General features: G+C 37.8%; 1 long non-coding RNA gene across 1 annotated transcript in view; it reads right to left on the reverse strand.

Moving 5' to 3' along the window:
- Window positions 1–20,545, reverse strand: part of LOC148222851 (uncharacterized) — a 411,241-nt gene that overhangs the window by 239,800 nt on the left and 150,896 nt on the right. The window lies entirely within an intron of this gene.

Consider the following 20,545-nt stretch of genomic DNA (forward strand, 5'->3'; position numbering starts at 1 on the left):
GATAAAAGTAGCTAGATTACTTCTAGTGGATTTTTGGAGAAATACTATTATATAAGCATAGAAAATATAAATACTTTCAGCCAAAAAACTCCAACAACAACAAAGTGGAAAGAGACCAGGATAAAGGAAATATGATCAACAGGAAGAGCTCACTAACCTTGCCTAGCCCTGCTATTCCCCCCATGGAAGCTGGCAAAGAGCCACTGATTCTCATGGAGATGTGTCAGTCAGACAGGTAAGGACTAGATCAGTCATATATACATCTTAGTTTATATTGACCCTATGATATACACAAAATAAAACAGAAAAAAAATAAAAATCACTTGTATTGTATTAGGAAGTATTAGTGATACAAACACACAGACTACAACACAGCTTAGAGATACCAAGGCAAGCTATTTTCAAAATAGTGTGTAGAAAATGGGTTAACAAATAACATTACCAATGTTTGTGCAGACCACAACACTAACCTACTTTGAAAACTGCTCATGTGCTTACCTTAATTCCACTGAGTGCCAGTGTGCCTAAGGGCCTTTATTACCAAAAAAGGTTGCAGTAGTTAAGAGCTCTACACAAAAGAGATGAAAGTTTGTGGAATGCTGACTTGTCTCTTGCTACATCCCTATGCTCAGGACAATGGAGAGGAAATTAGATCCCTGCAAACTGGGCTTGCAAAAAAATACTGTGCACAGAGCATAGTGCCATACTGATGTGCTGGAAAGCCTTATGGCACAGTTCTTGTTATTCTCTCCACCAGCAGGTAATAGCCCACTCTGAAATCATGGAAAGATTCATACAAGATTGTACAATACTGGAATAGATCATGTCTCAATGACTGTGGCTGCAACACTCACTTGTTTGTGCTTTTCAAAATTATCAGCACATATATATCCAGAGAGCCAGTAAACAAAGCAGATTACAGTGGAAGACTTGCAAGACCTGGTGAATGTGGAATACACAGGATCCTAAACCTTGGGCCTCCAGGCTGCCTTTCATCAATCATGCCCTTTCTGAACAGGCTCAGCCAGTGCCCAGCTCTGGAGAGCACAGGGAGATGGGAATGCTGAATGCTGCAGGTGCTGCAGTCACTCATGGAGCTCATTCCCAAAGGTGCTCTTTCTAACAGCCAGGATGAGATACAAAATACATTGAAAACTGAATTATTTGTCTTAGAAGCTATAAAAAGGTCATAAAGCTATGATCTTGCCTGTAGACATCTTTCCCCATCCATTTGTGACCAATAGGTATCTATGATTTGACAGGGAAGGCACTCATGAAAAATGACTGTAGGTCAGGTGAATCCAGAATAAATCTGGATTATGAGTGAAGGAGATTTAAGTTCAGTGCAGGAATTTGCTGCTTCAGTTCAAGACTTCAAATTCCTATTAATGTTCTGGACACTAATTATTTACAGACACTGACATGGTCAGATCAGTCCATTGGTGTGATTTAAATCACCAACAGTAATGTTCTATTCTGAATTCAGCATTAAGCAGAACAAGACAACTATTTCAATTTTGTTTTGATGGGTTTGATACTGTCAGCTCTAGGATTTTTTGTCTTCCTTTTCTGCTGTCCTAAACAGTCTGTTTATAAATATAGTGACCAGCTGGCATGCACGTTATAAGAGGAAAAATAAATTAATTTAATGCAAGTGTTTATTATTACTTTGGCTTTTCTCCAAAAAGATCAGAAAAAATAGAATACATATTCAAAGACACAGAGAAGACAACATAAAGGACTTTCTAAACAAAGTTGATCAATCAATACATTTTCCAATAATCAGAAAGAAGCTGTATCACCCTAAAAAATAGTGATGGAAACCACATTAGAACAAAGCCCTCTCAGAAGTGCTCTTGATAAGTTTCCAAGCTTTTCTTTGATAAGAAAATTAATACACATCTTCTGATGCATAGTGGGCATTTCTGTTTTGCTCTTCTTAGTGCCTGATCTAGAACAAGTCAGAACTTCAGAACAGTGACCTCACAATGGGGGATGGATCTTCTGAAGCAAACACATCTTTCTCTACAAGAATTTCCTCATATTTTACAATATAGACAGATTAAGTCAAAGTGCTGCAGTTTTAATAAGTGTGTATTTGCTAGGTCGCTTCCTGGTGAAAACGAAATCTGGAGTTATTACGAATGCCCTGCATTTGATATTAACATAAATTTTGGGCTTTCCTGTACGCATCTGTCATCCTGATACGACCTAAGACTTGTAATAAGTAAATAAAATTAATCTTAGGATTAATAGTCAATTTTAAATTAATATTATTAAGAATACTCATCAATTTACATGAAATTGATTCCAAGATGGACCTGCCCCCTTGGACAGACGTCGGCACAATTCCAATGTCGCGGACATCGCTGCTTTAGACACGAACAAGAACGGGGGGGACAGGAGTGAGAACAGAGAGGTTTTGGCTTTAACGTGACTGTGAACAGCCCTTAGACCGCTCTTCAGTCACCTGCTGCCCGCTGAATTTATGACACCCGGTGAAGGAGGCTCACACACACCCGCAGCGCGGGCTCTGACCGTCAGAGGGCGGCGGCCACCGGCACCGGGAACGGCACCGGCACCGGGAAGGGCCGGGAAACACCCGCGGCACGGCCAATTCCAGGGGCTGCAGGCAGCCTGGAGCCGTGGGGAAGGATGGGCGAGTGGGCAGGCCACGGCGGGATCGGGAGCAGCAGGAAAGGAGCACACCGGGAATGCTGGCAGGGCTCGGTCCGGCTTTGCCAGGCAGGGCTCGGTCCGGCTTTGCCAGGCCGGGCTCGGTCCGGCTTTGCCAGGCAGGGCTCGGTCCGGCTTTGCCAAGCCCCGCTGAGCGCAGAGCCGGGAGCTGCCCGGGATTCCGAAACACTCCGAGTTTGAGATCAGCTCTGGCCGGGCTTTTGTGATGCTCTGTATATTATTTGTCCTTGTAATCATGAGGTTTTGGGCTCTGTTTAAGAAAGTTGCCCCAAGCCTGTTCAGCTGTTGGGTTTTCAGTCTCCTGACTCTTGCACTAAGAGATTTAACTCTGTAAAATCTAGTTTAACAAAGAGATTTAACTCTGTAAAATCCCTGCCGTGCTTTTCTCAGACAGATTCCCTTAGCTGATCACTTAGACCTTTCTATAATTTTTCTTACCAATAATTGAACCACCTCAGGAACAGCTAACCTCCCAAAAAATACCAATGCCAGGGTAATTACTTAAAAGTACAGTTAGCCTAAATATTAATGGTAAACTCCCAGAAAAGTCCATGAAAGCACTGTCTCTGTTTTCAGTGTAAACTGCAAATATCCTAAGAGCCCCCAGTCCAACTCAATGGAATACAGAGCACAAGATCCATCCATACTTAATGTACTGGTGTAAATGTAATTCTGTCGATTTGTTTTGTCACACAAGAAACAAAACATTAAAAGGCAGGTACAGATTTCACAAGATAGCTGAAATAAAATACTCAAACCATTTTCATTGTTGGATATTAGCAAAAAACTTGAAGTTTTCTGAGGAAAAATATTATCTTCTCTGCTCTGATCATTGAGGATAAGTGCTATTCAAGCTTTAATTATGGCCTGATTTTTCACTGAAAAGGCAAAGCTATAAGCTTGACAAAATTAACTTCTGTTCAGATTTTTTTACTCTTTGTTAAAATGCAATTTGGTACAACTTAATGGATAATTTACAATATTTGGCCCAGCTGTAGACTGATAAATTGATTTCTTGATCTTGCATCACTGATGAATGTGATTCCATTGAAAAGATATGAAAAATGTCTACAGATATGTCTTGGAAAGAAAAGAAAGGAGACTGAAAAAATGTATTTCCTGGAGTAGATCACAGCAGCCCAGTGGATAGAATTGTACACAGTGGTATTTAATTGATCTTGCTGCACCTGAAGAGAACAGGGCTCACGGGACCTCACCATTTAAGAACTCTTATTAAGCCCACATGAATTGTGTTCAGTTTTGTCCAGGATTCCATGGCTGCTGCACTGACAAGCTGATTAGAAGCCCCTGGGGGGGAAGAACTAAAATGAATAAACGTTCTGCAAGTGTCAGGCACCACAGAACCATTCTGTTAGCTGGTGATAGGAAAAAATATCTACTACACCACATCTCAAAATTGAAGGTCCAATCGTTTCCCAGTTTACTCCTTCAGTTTCTTTAAAAGTTCTTATTTACAATAGATTTTCATGTGCAGTGCCTGCATTAGATTAAATTTAAAGCCATGGCAATGGAAGGTCTTTGCCTTGAAAAGGTGTTTTAACAACCCAGAATATTTCACTGGATTCTAGATAGGAAAGTATGTACTAGAGAAAAGGAATCTTTGAAGGACATAAGTAGTCAATTTTTGGAGAAAAGCCAGCAAATACTGGAAAGCACATTTCCAAAATATTTGAAGGAAGACAACTAAGAACAGACAAATACTCAATTACTTTCTAACAGCTAGCTTTGAGGTTTTTTCCACTTTTTCTCATCTGTTTCTTTCTTCACCTCTCTTTTGGGTTTGCAAATAGCATGCAAACACCCATAAAGTTGCACTGATCAACTGGAGCTCAAAGGAGAAGAGTCCATTCAGTCCAGGACAGTGACAAGACTGGGGCAGGGGAACCGGGTTGACTCTCTGTGAATGAACATCAAAACTCTTCCATCTTCAATTCAGGATCAATGCATAAAGAGGCTTCAAGAAACTACCAGGTAATTAATTATTACATTGTCCTGAATCTATGTTCAATTCTAACTTGTGCCATTAACTTCCTTATTTTCCTGAATGTGCAAATCAAGTCACTTGTTCTAGACAGAAATGCACATAGATGAATTTCTACTATCAGTCTGTTTAAAAGTGCCATATTAAGTCCCAGTTTCATGGAAACATTAATTTACACTTCCAAAAGTGACTGCTCTCATGAAATCAGGGTTGTATTTCATTGCCATTGAATACCTCAAGCATAATATTTAAATCATTATGTTCAAACACACTATTAATTACAAAAGAAATTAAATATGTAGTATTACATAAGCAAAGTACCTCTGATCATTCTTTTCTGCTGACAAAAATACAGATTTTCGAGTCAATTAAAGTCTGTTCATTCATCTGAGAGAAAATATTTTGTTGGATATTTCACATATCATGATAAGTTTATCGAGAGTAATTACCTGGATTTTATTTGAAAACGTGTTGTAGACCACTAATGAACACAGCAAAGCAATGCACTCCAGCTGCTTCTTGACAGCAGTGTGCAAAAAACTATGAATTTGGTACATCCCTGATTAGCAAAGTCCTATTTCATACCCTTGTTTTCTAAGAAAGGTTATATTTGCCAGAGGGACTTTGCCAGTTTTTTTTAGTCTATGACCCAAAAACTTTAGTGACTGGCAAAGAAAACAATTTGATTATTCAGCTCAATTCAAGACCAGCTTTAGTTGACCCAAATTCTCCTTCCACTATTAAAAAAAAATAATTAAAAAATGATAGCTCTGAAGAATTGATAAGGTTCAATGGAGAACTTGCTTGAGGGAAGTCAGATGATGATTTTAAGGCGCCAGCATCATTGTGTGGTAGTCATTTGACATGTTGCCATTGATCCAGAAGTGCAGGTTCATCCACAGAATCACAAAGGTTGGAAAAGACCTTCAGGACCTTCAGCCAAACACCCACCTTGTCACCTAATGCACAGCACTGAGTGCCACCTCCAGGGACTGTGGCTCCAACACTTCCCTGGGCAGCCCATTCCAATGTTCAACTGCTCCATCTCACTCTTCAACCTAAGGCCAGTGGCAATCTAGGGCTGATTTCAAAACACTCTTGGCATCAGTTATCTCTCTGAAGACAAGTGCTTTCCTAACAATTAATGCAGAAAAATAATTGTCTGCCACATCAAATCTTAGCTTTTAAAATGGACTGCTCTATTCTGTTGTTTCCCTCATAGGAAAAAAAACCAAACAAAAAACCCCAAACAACAACAACAAAAAAAATAAAAACACTTAACACCGGTAACTAGAAAACCACACACGACTTGAAAATCACCCAAAGACCTGCCAAAAACTTTTCTGGGAAGAAATTGTCTCCTCATCCATTCTCTTTGAGTTCTGTCAATAATGTGCACATATTCACTCATGCTCCAAAAGAAAACAGCTTTTTCCTTGTCACAATAAAATAGCATCCAATGGCTTAGACTGCATGCCTATTTATGTACCTAAGGCAATTGTTAGCAAACAATTTGGATTTTCAATAGTACCTGTGCAGGTTGCATTCTTGGCTCCCACTGGAAAGAGTAATGAGTTATGCAATAAAAATACACTTTGGTATAAATTACACCAGTCTGCCACATGCTGCTTTCAAATTACAGCTGTGAAATACACTATATTTGTCCAACAGTTATTGCTCTGAATTGCTGCAAATCTCCCTGATTTGGGGCCAGAAGCCTGAGTCTTACCGAGGTCTGTGCTTAACATTTTGTAATTCTTTAATGAATTTTCTCTTTCTACAGAGAGCCCACCATTGTTATTGTCATACAATTTTTACTGAAAATTCTTACAAACCTCTAGTATTATTTCCAGAGCTGATAGGTCATGAAACCCCCGAAGCTGTCATTAAAATTCAAAAACATTCTCTCACGAACTATTTCACTCTATATATACATTGCTGCAGGGTGGCTCAAAATATGACAGGTGCAATCCCAAAAATACACCTGACCTGCATTTTAATTTTGTCATTCTCATAATCATATTTCAAAAGAGTTCCCTTTCTACAAAGTCATTTATAATAACAACATTACAAACACTTTCAGATCCATAAAAATTTGCTACTCCTTTTCCAGGTCATAATGGACTCACTTTCTTTTAAAAGATGTCTGTCTATAAAGGGCTTTTTCCATTTTAAAATTGCACTTTTTTCTAAATACCTTGTACTTAATGCTTTTTGGAGAAAGAGGGATTAGGATTTTATTCAAAGCATACTACTGAAATCCTTGTCTACACATAATGTGCACTCTTTAAATTAGAAAGGAGGCTGGCTCTAAAGCTCACTGGAGATGGAAAGAACCTGCCTTTGATTATTATGGTCCTTGCTTCTCAGTATCTCCTTCCTTTTTAATACTAACAAAGTCCTACCTTTGATTATCCTTGACTTTGTTTTTTAACTTTTCTTTACCCCAAAGGTAAACACCTAGAGACTGGATTTTATGCCTCAGGATTGTGCTTTACTCCAGTATTACAGGTAAAATCCCAGAAAACACTAGAAGCGTGTTAATAGAGAATTCCAATTTATTTTAATGAGGCCAAAACCTCATCCTACACATTTTTGTTTTTCTTTCTATTTAAAGCACTGAGACCTTTAATTTAAACATAAACAGGCATAAGGTTCTCAATTTAAATATTATACAGCCAAAAATCTGCTCTTGGAGCCTGGCACAGATTTGGATTCTTGGTAAAGAAAATTTCCCAGCTGGGAAAATCAGCAGTTAGTAGTGGCTCTTTAGGACTATGGAGTTATCCTGGTACACATCTATCCAGCCACCCCAGTGTGAAGTGTCAGGAATGAAATATCCACATGTGAATGTGACATTCAAAACGTCCCTCTCAGAGGCACGAGGTGTTACAGATCGTGGTGACTCTAACAAACTTCTGCAGGCAGCTTGTAGGATCAGGTAGGGTGGGCAAATCTACATAAAACTAGGGATTCACACTCACACTGTTCTCATTCAATTCCCATAAATATTTGCCCAGAGACAAGTGGCCTTGGAGGTGCTCAGAACATAGAAAAGCAGAGCCCTGATAACCTGATCCAGTTTTGAAGTTTGACAAGATGAAAGTCACAGAGACTTTCCAACCTTAATTATTCCCTGTGGAAAATCTCCATAAAGTGTTAATCCATAACTCCACTCAGCAATATTCAATTTACCTGTTTTGTTTAGAATTCTAATTTTAAGGATCATAGTTTTAAAATAATCATGGGCATTTCATAATTGAGGGGGAAAATTAAACTCTGAACCTCAGCTCCTTCAGGAAAATCAGAAACAATAATTAGCTATGCTGTAATTTCATCACTAGACCTATAATTTTCCAGACATAAGAGAGCCTTATTAAACAGTTTGGTCAGGGTTGTTAGGTTTTGCAATTTTCTTGCCATTCTGGTAATATATGAAGTTTGATTTGGTACTCTCAGATACACCTCCTAATATCTGCCTTTCAGTAAAAGGAATATCTCATTTGTGCAATATGTAATGTGTGGGTTAGCAGCAGAAAAAGAAAGGAAAAAACACACTTTTAAAACCACTATGCTTGATATTGAGAATATATTCATATATGTGGATATGATTTGAAATGGGCTGTTAGTGCCATAGCACAGTAAATCCATATGGCCGTTGGCCACTTAATGTTTTCCAGGGACACCATTTATTAAAATATCATACATTTTTCTTTCAGAGACCATGTCTTCACCAAGCTTTATCACCTACATAATATTTGAAGTGTGCAACCCGGCTGAAGAGAAAATCACTTACTTTTCTGTTTTAAATCCCTTCAAAATTAAGAACTGGTACTTTAAATTATAATTTTTCAAATTCTTACATGGAAATATGATAGAGATCAATTGATCCAGAAATAATACATCTAAAGAAGAATTTCTTCCACGTTATCTGATGTAGCCAGCACCATACAAACCTGTTATGAATTTCAATATGAAATGCAGATTAATGCTGTCAAAAACTGGTAAAAGACTGTCATGCCACAAACCAAGACAGTACAATGTCTATTTGAGAAGAATTAGATTTCTTGAACCTTGATTTGGAAATTTGGGTTTTCTGAAGAAGTTATTCCAAGTAGCTATATATGAGAGGTTAAATAAAAATTCATTTCTTATTGCTACATAGTGCCATGGAAACCTGCAAGAACATAGAGCTAAGAACATATTTCTTATTTTCCCCAGAAACCTATCTGCATTTGGAAAAAATGATAAAGAAAGTAGCAGAAATGCAGACTCCCAGGAAACACAGAAGGGTCTCGTTTCAAATCACAGCTCTCAGCACCTGCCATTCAACCCTGCCCAGGCTAAGAACCAGAATGAACTCTCAAATGCTGAAGCCCAGACTGGTGCTCTGGCAGCTTTCTCTCACTGCTCAGCTTGGCAGTGAGAAATTATGTTTAGTTATGATTATGGTTGCCCAATAATAAATACAGCAGATAAAATTCATCAAGCAATACGAGGACTGGATAACTTAGAGAAATTTCAAAATTATTGAAAATTACACATGAAGAAAGAAAATGCATTGCCATTCAGAAGTGTCTGTGATTACAGACGTTTAAATAACTTAAGTGACTTTCAGAGTTGCCAGCATAAGCTGAATGTCCAGATTTGGGGAATCTTAATGGGATTTCCTTGTCTAGATAACTGCCTAAAAGAACAGAGACTCTAAATGCTTATAACAAGAAAAGCAAAATGAGGAATTATTCACCACTGCAATTAGCCATGATTTTCTTCCTAGCCAGTTTGCAAGCTGCAGTTCATGGTAGGTTTGCTACTAAAATAAAGTTAAATTGTCATAGCACCTAGGACAAGGACAGCACAAACTGCTAAATGCTGAAGAGATGAAGGAAATTGGTGATCCTTGATCAGATGATTTAAGCACTTCTTACACCTTGCATGTTTAACACTAGCTGCAGATTGTAGTGACATCTTCTGACTGTTCCCCATCTTGAAACTTCAGATGAGCCAAACTACACTGAAAGGGAGTGCTCGTTCTGTCACAGCACTGCATCAGAATGGTCAAATATCTAAAACACAGTTTTTGCCTTTGCTGAACATCTTGCTGTAAACAGCTCTTTGTTCATGTAAAAGGAAATGATAAGTGAGAATCTTTTTTTATTTCTTTAAATGCTCACACTACAATAAACTGATTGGAAAAAAAAAAATAAAACTCTGTACACAGCTGGGTACATAAGAAGCTGCAGTGCAGAAAGAGTTTCACCCAGTGGCAACTTGTCACTGAAATGATGGTGGGCCATTATATAAAATGGACACTCTACATAAAAGTTCTGTGCCAGTTTGCCAGGTGCAAAGGGTTGGCAAAATTGGCAACATTTACAGGTATGTGCTCCTGCCTGTATAAAGTTCCTGAACTGGGAAATAAACCTGGGGCAAAGACGGCAGCACGCTGCAGTTTGGAATCATCCATATTCATTTTGCTGTGCCTCCATGCAGGTGTAGGATGCTTCAGATGCACATGCTGGCAAGACTGAGAGTTTTTAAAAGGCTTTAAAGAAGAGAAGTGGCATATTCAAGCAGTAGAAAACATTCCTGAGTTTGCTAAATTACAGGGAAAAATACCTAAAGCCAGAACCATATTCTTCTGCTGTTCAGTGTGTTTCCCAGCCAGTTGTACATGAGGAAATGGGCTTCAAACTCTGCTTCTGCCTTAAACTATGGGAACGTGATAAAACAGATCCACTCAATGGCAAAATACTTCAGGATGACATCTGAAGACAAGTCAGCCTCACTCTAAAATTGCACTTTAACTGTGAAACATAGGGCAGTTTTACCCATGAAACTTCACATCATTTTAAGGCCACTTCATCCCCAGATGAACACAGGCTTCTAAACAATCAAATGGGAGAAGAATTAAGTATCAAACTCTGCACCAGTACAGATAATTTCCCTACCCTTTATTTCACGACTTACAAGTTCATAGAACTGAAACCACTGTTTCCAGGATGTTGATGGGAAATACTAATAAAAATTACTTTATTGAGCATCTTTAATACCCCCAGGAAGGCAACAAATACCAGACAATTCAGGGAAAATTCTTAGCCAATGATTTAAGCAATAAGCAACCTGGATGAGTAGTGTACATGTAATAAATTATCAAACAGCCTTTTACCTTTAGCCTTGAAAATGTTGCTGAGTTTTTGAGGTTGATTTTTTTTCTGTAATATTTTGTGAGATATGATTGCTGAGATCTCTTTGAAAAGTCAGTCTATTTAGCACAGGGAAGACAAAAAGGGCCAAGTGAAAGAGTTTTCATTTGCAAATTTCTACAGGGATTAACAGAATCAGCAATTTAACTGTTTGATTCGTCCTTAAGAGCCTAGAGCAAAATATTGCAATATTTCACTTCTCAAAATCAGCTGTCAGATCATAATGATTACATGAAGTCACATGTAAGACTGAACAATATGAACAATATTTCAAGGACTTGCTATTAGTATGCAAAACTCCATTATGTTACTGACAGTAAGTGATAGCTCTCTGATAGTAAACAGTTTTCAAGAGACACCCCTACATTTCTAGCAATAGCTCCTTCATTTTCATGTCAATTTGATGGATCTCTGTGCACAAAATAAGAAACATATTCAAATACAATTTAAAAAGACATTTTAAAGATAGTCAGCCTGAACAGCCTAATAGAGCAGTAAATAGAGATCAAGGTAGCAGTAGTGACTACTAAATCTTACAGATAACCGTCCACATTATCTGCAGCATCAAACCTAGTATTTGTATCACATCCAAGTGAGAGCTTTCCTCAAATGAGTTTACCAAGGCAGAAGCAAACAGACAGGAGGATTTGATAACAGGTCAAGCCAAACCAAGAATATCTCCTTGGTCCTTGTCAGTCCTGCTCCTGTTACCTCAGCTGTGCTTCTTTCCATAGATGAGTTTATTTATAGAATTAAACAGACCTAGGTACAGCCACCATAAGACATACCACACTGTTTTTTAGGTGGACTCTAGTGCTGGTTTTGGCTGAGGTAGAACTCATTTTTTTTCTAGTGGTATGGTGCTGTGTTTTGGATAATTTGGTGGTGTTTTGGTTGTTGTTGAGCAGCAATTACAGAGTCAAGGCCTTTCCTGCTTTTCACATGGCCACAACAGTGAGAGGCTGGCAATTTCACTCCATCACACATTTCTCCAGGGTCCCTTGGTGCTGAAGCACCTCTTGTCTTCAAAAGGTCTTCTCCATAAAAAGCTCTTAAACTTAAAGCTCTGCTCTAAGTCCTCTTGGGTAACCTTGGCAGGGATTGAATTTGTCAGAGAAAACTGCCACTCCTTTCTTACTATTGTGAAAGAAATAAATATTGGCTTGAAGTAATCCCATTATCAAGATATAATATTTCAAGTACAGGAGATAGATGGTGCTCTGGAAACTGAGTCTGCAATGCACAATACTCTGGACACCTACATGCAAATAACAAATTCTGATTGTTCACTGCCAAGCCTTGTTCAAAGACATGGTTCAGGTTTACAGCCCTACACCAAAGCCAACTGCAAATTATTATTGACTGCAAAGCCAACCCCACAAATTATTATAACAGATCCCAGCAAAGTAAACTTCTGTGCAAACCTTAGAATTTTAATGGCATTTTCTAAAGACCTCCTTCTAACATAAGGTAAGACAGATGTATGTAATAAGAGAAATTAAAAGAAAGATTTAAAATTTTGCCAAAAAAGCAACGTTAATCTGAACACTGTATAGACTATAAAACTATTTTATAAGCACTAACAGAAATTCCATATTTTCTATTAAAAAATTATCACCAACCCTAAAATTTTATTTCTTCTAGAGCATAAAGCATAATTGAAAGGAATAAACAAAGAATTGTTAAGTTAATAGTGCACAGCAACAGAACAAACTTCAGCCTAAAGAACTGTGAAAAGAAGATAATGAATACATTTTAAATCATGCTGCACAATAGGAATTTACTCAAAAGTGATATTGAAGAAGTGTTGCAAGGTTCATTTTCCAGGTGTTTTTATAGATAACTCTGCTTTTTACTGCATGTGCTGTGTATTTTCTGGATTGAGTTTGACTCACTTCACTTTTTCTTGCTTAGAAAATGGCAGGGAGGGGGGGTAAAACCATTCCACTGAATTATTTATTATTTTAAACACATCAAGGAACTTTCCTCCTGAGCTTAAGCATTGTGTGAAGGTGTTGAACAAGAATGAGATGATATAAGTCTACACAATTAATTTTACTTCAAAGACTGAATTAATTTGCAGCAGGGTTTGAGGGCAGAAACTACCTTCAAACTCACATACCAGTTGTCTACTAGGCTATTGTATACGGTGTTGAAATTATGAAGAAGAAGAATTGATATTTGCAAATATACTGTCATCTGGGAAATAAATTGTCTGGTTGTTTAAGATTGTAAAAAAGCATTCTGTGGATTAACAGAACATCCTGTTGCAGTGGGCAGAACAGAAGATTTGCAGGACCTTTTTTAGGATAATTAACAAGTCAGTCAAATTCATACAATTCACTCTTTTTGTGCTACATCTCGGTGCCACAAATTCATATACAACACCGCTTAAAAGTCACATTCTTCTCCTTTCTAAAACAAACCATGGCTGTGGAAAAGAGGGAAACACTGATGTGAAGTGAATTATTCAAGTTCAAGGAGAGTAAATTCCTTTTATTCAAATTAAATAAGTATTCAAGGACAGAGACCAGGCTTGCTCCCCAAGACACCAAGAGTTGTCTGGTTCTACAGAGTGCACTGAAATCTAATGACTTCTAAAAAGAGTCCTTAGGAAGATGGGAAAGCCTCAAGGATGATAGAAGACTTGGATGAAAAAAATTTTCCATACTGGTATTTTTAAGGGGAGATAACAACAAGAGAAATTTGAAAACCAGCACAAGAACAGCATAATAGTTGAGTGGCACGAGGGAGGTTTTAGCAGTTTAAAAAATGTCCTTGTGGAAGGATAGTTACAGATAAAAGATAAGGTACAGAGAAACACAAAACTATTTCTAGTAAGAGGGATCTGAATTCAGTAATTCATAGCAGTCCTGATTAGAATTTTAGCATGACTTTTATCCTGAACTAGAAAGAAAAGGAATGTGAAGTGTGAATTATCCACATGATCTGAATCAAATTTTCATATTTAATTCCCTAGCATTTGCTGGCTTGTCCTACTTATTTCAGTCATTTAAATGTGTTCCACTAAGTTCATTTTATTAAAAATAATATAAACTGGGTTTGTATTTTTTATTTGCAATATCACACAAACTAAGTCTCACTGTTGCATCTGTCATGGTATACTGCAATTCTTTTGTATAAAAAGACCAAACCAAAGCATACAGAGGGCTAAATGCCTATTTCCTGAAACAGCTTGTGTTTCCAACAGATCCTATTTCAAGGTAAATAAAGGTCCATTTAGCAGGACTGGCTTTTAGTTAGCTATACAATTTACCTTGCTGCAGGTCAAAGCTCTCAAGTTGTCACAGAGTGATAGCTTGCATGGGCTGTTTACTTCTTAATACAAGATATTACACTGAACAAAGACAAAGCTGCTTCTTCCTCAAGGTGTTTAGCAACTGCAAAAATATCATTAGCACATGATACAGCACGGCTTTCAAGGCAGAACAGTCCCATGGGTGCATCCCAGAGCTCTGCTGCCACACAGGCTGACAACAGGTCCGGCCATCAAAAAATCTTTATGTAACAGCTTTATAACAGAAGATATGTAGCCCTGCAGGGAAAGTCTGGATGGAATAGCTATTGATTGAGGCTGTGATCGAAAATGGGAGAGTCTTGAATTTATTTCTTCCTTTTGCTACTGGCTGGTTTTGAAATGTCATGGAAATCCCTTTTGCATCTCCCTGGCTGGGAGGAGTGACTCGTCCAGTGCTTGTGCAGTACCTGACAGGAGGGCTGAGAACAATGAGTAATTTACTCCTTGAGTAGCAGCAGTTTGCTCCCAGTGGAGCAAACTCATGGGATGCACATAGCTGAGGAGAGCTGTATTCCTTCCTCAGCCACTGTATGCCAGTTCTTACAATTCTGTAATACATTTTTGGCATTCAGATATTCAAGCATCAAGCCTGTCATCACCTGCTGGGGCACAGCCACCTCTACTAAACATCCCTGAGAGAAAAAGTGTGAGCTTTTGGTAGAAGGGCAAAGCACGAAGGTGCTGCTCACCAACCTGGCTGCTCCTCAACTGGTCCCAGTGAAAATGCCAGCACACAGCTGAGCACTGGGCTAGCAGCACAGCATCACCAGCAGAAGGAACACGCAGCTTGTGCCAGTCCTGGCGAGTTGGGAAGCACTGCAATTCTCCAAGACTCCTACACACAGGACATCAATGATTCCCTGAATGTCTCCATGTGACATGTTCAGCTTTCATGGCTCTCTGAGTGCATGCAGTTGGATTCCTTCTGAAGGGCACTAAACCAGCAGCTTTCCTTTAAAGCACCCCGGCATTAATTCAGCCACTGTGTCCCTAATGCCTTTTCCCTTCAGAAACCCTCAAGCCATACGTTCATGTGGTGACAGTGGGACAGGGGTGACAGCAATCACAATAAACAGCTGTGTCACATGCAATAAAGACATGCATAGTCCCAGCAATAACTGCCTCGATGTACTTATAATACTGCTGTGAAATGCCTAATGTGAGCAAAGCCACAAGTTCACTCACTTCAAACTGTGCTACGTGGCAAATTCTGGGTCTCTGTGGCCATCTCGAAATTTGTCATCACTGGAGTAGCAACAAAAGATGCAAAAGTAATTAATAAGAGTACTTTTCTTCTAAATTACTCTGATTATTTCAGAGGAGTACATTCAGAGATAAGTGGAAAATGTGAAATATTCCTAAAGAGAACACTTGAAACTAACAGGAAATTTCTACTCCTTTGGAATATGAGTCCCTTTGCCATCACCCCTGTTTCTGATAATTTAGCGTCACATTTCCTGTTATTTCAGGCAGCCATCAATGTAAGAATGGTAAGAAATTTTTACTTCATAAATTAGGATTTTACCTCTGGTCTGTATTACAAATAAGGAATATGTGAGCATACATATTGCTTTCTTCATCCCTACCCTTTGAATTACTGAGAAGTAAATTTCCAGGGGCATTTATCTATACCCTAAGTCATTCCTTGGACAAACAGTAAACAGTCTAAAGGTAAAAAACCCCTGACTGCATAAAAGATTCATTGAATAGCAAAGCAGCAGCATGTTCACAGGCTATTCTTAGTCAAGACAAGGGGTAGGTTCACAACTAGGACAAAGACAACTGGGCACCACAGCTTGTTCAAGCAGCTGTGCAACAAAGAGCCCGTGTGGAGATTGTTTCCACAATTTCACCAATAAATGAAATATTTCCTGTACTGACACAAGAATCCCAGGGTCTATGTCTCAGGTCCTTTTGCAATGGCCTGTACTTGCTTTATAATAAACAAAATGCAAATTGAAAATACTAAGCCCAGAACTGGCATAATGTAAGGAAATGAGAATTACATTCTCTGCAGTTAAGACCACATCACTACTATGTCCAGTTTGGTTCTGCTAAGTCATTGCAAATTTCACTGCTTGGAGATGCACAATCAGGGTATACATCTAATAAAATGTTCCTGAATTAAGTCAATGTGTATTTATACATTTCAGATATCTTAGTCCATAACACAAAATAAGTTAAATGGTTAAAGAGTTTGAGGTTGATAGAACACATCATTTCCTCTATCACTTTCCTATTATCTACATTAATGCAAGTGCCCAAATGGCTACTTTTCAATTGAACAAGACTATAGAATGTTCTGTCGAAATTCCCTTCAGTCATAAAAGCCTTTATGTGGAATCACTAAGCTTAGTGGCAATAACAAGACAGAATGACTGGCTGAATACTTGAGCTTGTGTGTTTCGTGAATACTGAATTTTTGAAGGGTCTTGGCAAAGGATCACACATCTGTGTTCATTCAAGTTTCATTCGAGGAAGAGGAGAAGACACTCCCACCTGCTTCCCAGCACACCAATGGACCATGAAGGAACCCACCCATTTATCATTCACAACAGAGTATGACAGAGAGGAAGTTCCATCAGCTTTCCAATAAGAAACAGAATGTTCCTCAAGTCCCAACTAAATATGCCAACTAAATTGTGTGAAAGGAAAATCCTAGCAATTCCCAATGTTGATGTAGTAGCACTGAAATGCTAATCTGGACATTAATTAATGCTAAATTAGTTACAGTGGAATAAAATTACATCAACATGAAAATCAAAGGAGCTAAGCATAATTTGCCACATAAGATAAATATTTCTACTTTACATGGGAATTGTAACAAATTATTTTTATGTCAAATTAATTGATGCCAAATAACAGTGAAATTCCCTTGGAAGTGAATATTACATTCACATTATTTTCAATAAAAACCATAATTGCATTGTGTGCTCTTAACATAAGAATATGATTCTCACAGCCTGTACATGAAAACTCAAAATATCATATCATACATTGAGGGGAAAGCCATATACCACCACTGTCCAGAAGAAGGGTGAAATAGGAATTTTAAAAGCTCTACCTATACTTTTATTTGTGAAAGTATATCGTCCTCATCCTAAGTGGAAGCTTTCATATTGGTGAACAATTTATGTTAGCTTAAAGCACCTAGAAATATTCTTGTCAGCTCATACTTGCTTTGATTTAAAGAATCTACTCAAATGGGTATTGGGGTAAAGCAATCTCTCACTGCTGCAATATTTTGACTTTTTCAAGTGATAATTATTAAAAACATATTCTAGCTAATATTAAAAATGAAGAACTGGAATCAAGAGAGATAAGCATTTTGAAATAGTCTATATCCTTAACAGCATATATATAACCTCTCTTATAGCCAATATCTAGACCTTATACACTATTTACTGCTAGTGTATAAAGAATCCACAACCAGAAATTCTAAGCTATGCACATCCTTGCCTGAATACAAGCTGCATGTCTCCAAAAGAACTTCCTTTGTTAGCATTTGTGCAGACATTATTCAGGAAATTCATTAATGGATTTGATGCAACACTAGGCTAGATTAGGTATCCAAGATACAAGGGATGAATCTGCACCTTCAGCTTTCAATTGGCTGTAATGGGAACCTAGTGAGAATTTGAGAGTCAGATTCCACTTCCACTTTAGATTTTCCCAGTAATAGTGAGATATCCAAGACTATTCCAAGCCCAGTTTTATTAGGGTACATAATTCCTCGCTCCTCTTTCAAAAATCTGACTTACATTCCCATTGACTTCAATAAGCATGAGTGATTAATGAGCCTTAAGGTTGAGGTGGAAGAACAGAATTACCTGGCCGTGGGCAATCGATCCATCAGCACCATGGATTTCGAATGCTTCAAAGAGTTTAAGGCTTGTTGAGAAGAACTGCACACACCTGGGAACACAACACACTGCCTGCAAAAACACCCTCCTCATCCACTTCCAGTTCAAGAGGTCTCATTTATTTTGCCATTACACCTTCAAGAATGAAGATCTGATCTCCCCAAGCCCCTCAAAAATAACTTAGAATTTAACGATTAAGGTTTCTGCTATTTTATTGAAAACAAGAATTACTGAATTCATGACTCAAAAAGCATCACAATATTCCTCATACTGTATTCTGAATAAGACATTGACCTACAATTCTGAGTTGGCTTTTCCCTTCAGTTTTATTCCACTTAGAATTTTCAACAGAATGCTCTAATCAAATCGGTTTTTAGGCTCTTATTTTCATATTTCTAGGTAAGAGGAGATTCTAGAAAGGAGAATTTACTATCATAATGAACTGAAAAAGCATTCTTGAGTCAGATAAAGTTTTTTATCAACCTATATAACTAAAATACACTTGAATTATACCATTTTTTAGAATAAACCTCACTGGAGGATGTTTGAAAGTCAGTATAGACACTTATCCTACATCCCATTCTTATAAATTAAATATGCTTTTGAAAAGTGAAACCAGTATTTTAGACATGCAAATAAACTTCTCTTTAATCAACAGGCTTCCTTCATTCAAACATTTAGACTAGAAGAGTCTAGGAGACTAGGAGAGTGGATTGGGCACCTGCAGAATATTTTCACAAGAAAGCACAAGCAAGGTTTGCTGTATAATTTTACTATGCAAGCATGAGGATTGCCACATAAATCACAGATTATCTCTCAACTCTATGTAATTGTGCTTTGAAAATCTACAAATCTCCTTTTACAAACAAAACGAAGGGCCAGATTTTTTCCTTTATTCCCCCTACTTCACGTCATTCTAGACTTGCAGAAGAGCTATAAAATGGGATTAACAGGTTGGTTGGACAGGTTTATAGCTGCTTTATATCCTTGCAATAGTAGATATCAAGCAAAACATAGTCAAATTTGAGCCTGAGGCTCTAAACATTATTCCAGATACAGAGCTAACCTTTTAAATGTGGCATGTATAGCATGTCTGCCTAAGGCTGCAGACAGCTTGAAACAGTCATGTGGCAAGGTATATATTATTTCTTTCATCTCAATGCAGTATTAATTCATAAAACTCATCTGGCTGGATGTTAGCCCAGTTAACTGCTTAAGTGCTGATGGTTTCTTTTCTGGTTTATTTATCTATCAAAAATATAAAAGTAATTAGGAAAACCTTTGTAGTGTCTAAGTAATTGAAACAGTTAAGCATATGAATAGGTGCATAAAGTCCTACAATTCAAGCTAAGGTGACAATAAAACAAGGCTATCCAGCAAAAATTTCAGTGTCAATAATTTGTTAAATGCCTGTTGCAACAGTCATTAGAACACTGGAAATGCCATACAAGAACACCCTTCACACCCACAGCGATGTGTGCTCTTGTATCCACTGGCAGTAGACAACAGAAAACCCCTGAAATTTATATAAATCCAGTTTGAGTTAATTCCTTCCTGGTGAGGATGAGTTCAGGTGTACTTGGTGAACCAAGTTCTAACAGAACCTTCCTGCCAGAATAACAGCTCTACACATGCAGCATTTACAGTGAACCAGTCGTATACAACAGGATGTTTCTGATTTGTATCAATATATTTGCTCTAACAAACCATCATCCAGTGCTAAATACTGGGAGAAATATCAGCAAAGATCTTGGCTCATATATTCAGGTTTGCAATTCATAGATGAGCAAACCACCTCTTCCTTCACACCCAGCAGTTATTTCCCAAACACGAGGGTAGAGACATGAGGTTTGCTGGCCCCTACCTTTGAAAAAGCACATCCTTAAATAATGATGGACACTGCCATCCTTGGCTGGTCTGTTTGCTATCCAACAAAAGTTGGCATTTTAAAAGACTGAGAACTGAAAGTGGAAAGAACTTGAGGCATATTCTCTCTCTTCACCTACCTAAACAACATTCACCAATGTCTCTTTCAACTCCATTCCTAACCTGAAGTAAAACTGAATTAAAAATAGTACTATTAATATTTTTAATAAATACGCATTTTCATTAAGTTTCTTGTAGATTGCTCATTTAGTATTCTCTGGGACCAAGCTAAAAGATGTTACTGTCAATAGATAAAAATATTTTTGGCCATTTAGAATGTTTGATATTTCCATAAAATTCTTGCGTCAATCAAACATTGAGATTTTTACTCTGATTTAAAGTCACTGGATACAATGGGAGATTTTACAAATATCTCCATGCACTTTTGCTTAAGTCCTAAATACACAAATCAAAACAAAGCCCCAGGTAGCACACTTGAAACATAAACAAGTTTAACCTAATACATACATCCTGCACACACCCCCGAAAGTTTTGAGCAGTAATAAACCAGAAATGAACTGCTATTGGCCTG

The sequence above is a fragment of the Sturnus vulgaris genome, chromosome 9 (assembly GCF_052056855.1).
Source record: "Sturnus vulgaris isolate bStuVul1 chromosome 9, bStuVul1.hap1, whole genome shotgun sequence".
In the NCBI taxonomy this organism is placed as follows: domain Eukaryota; kingdom Metazoa; phylum Chordata; class Aves; order Passeriformes; family Sturnidae; genus Sturnus; species Sturnus vulgaris.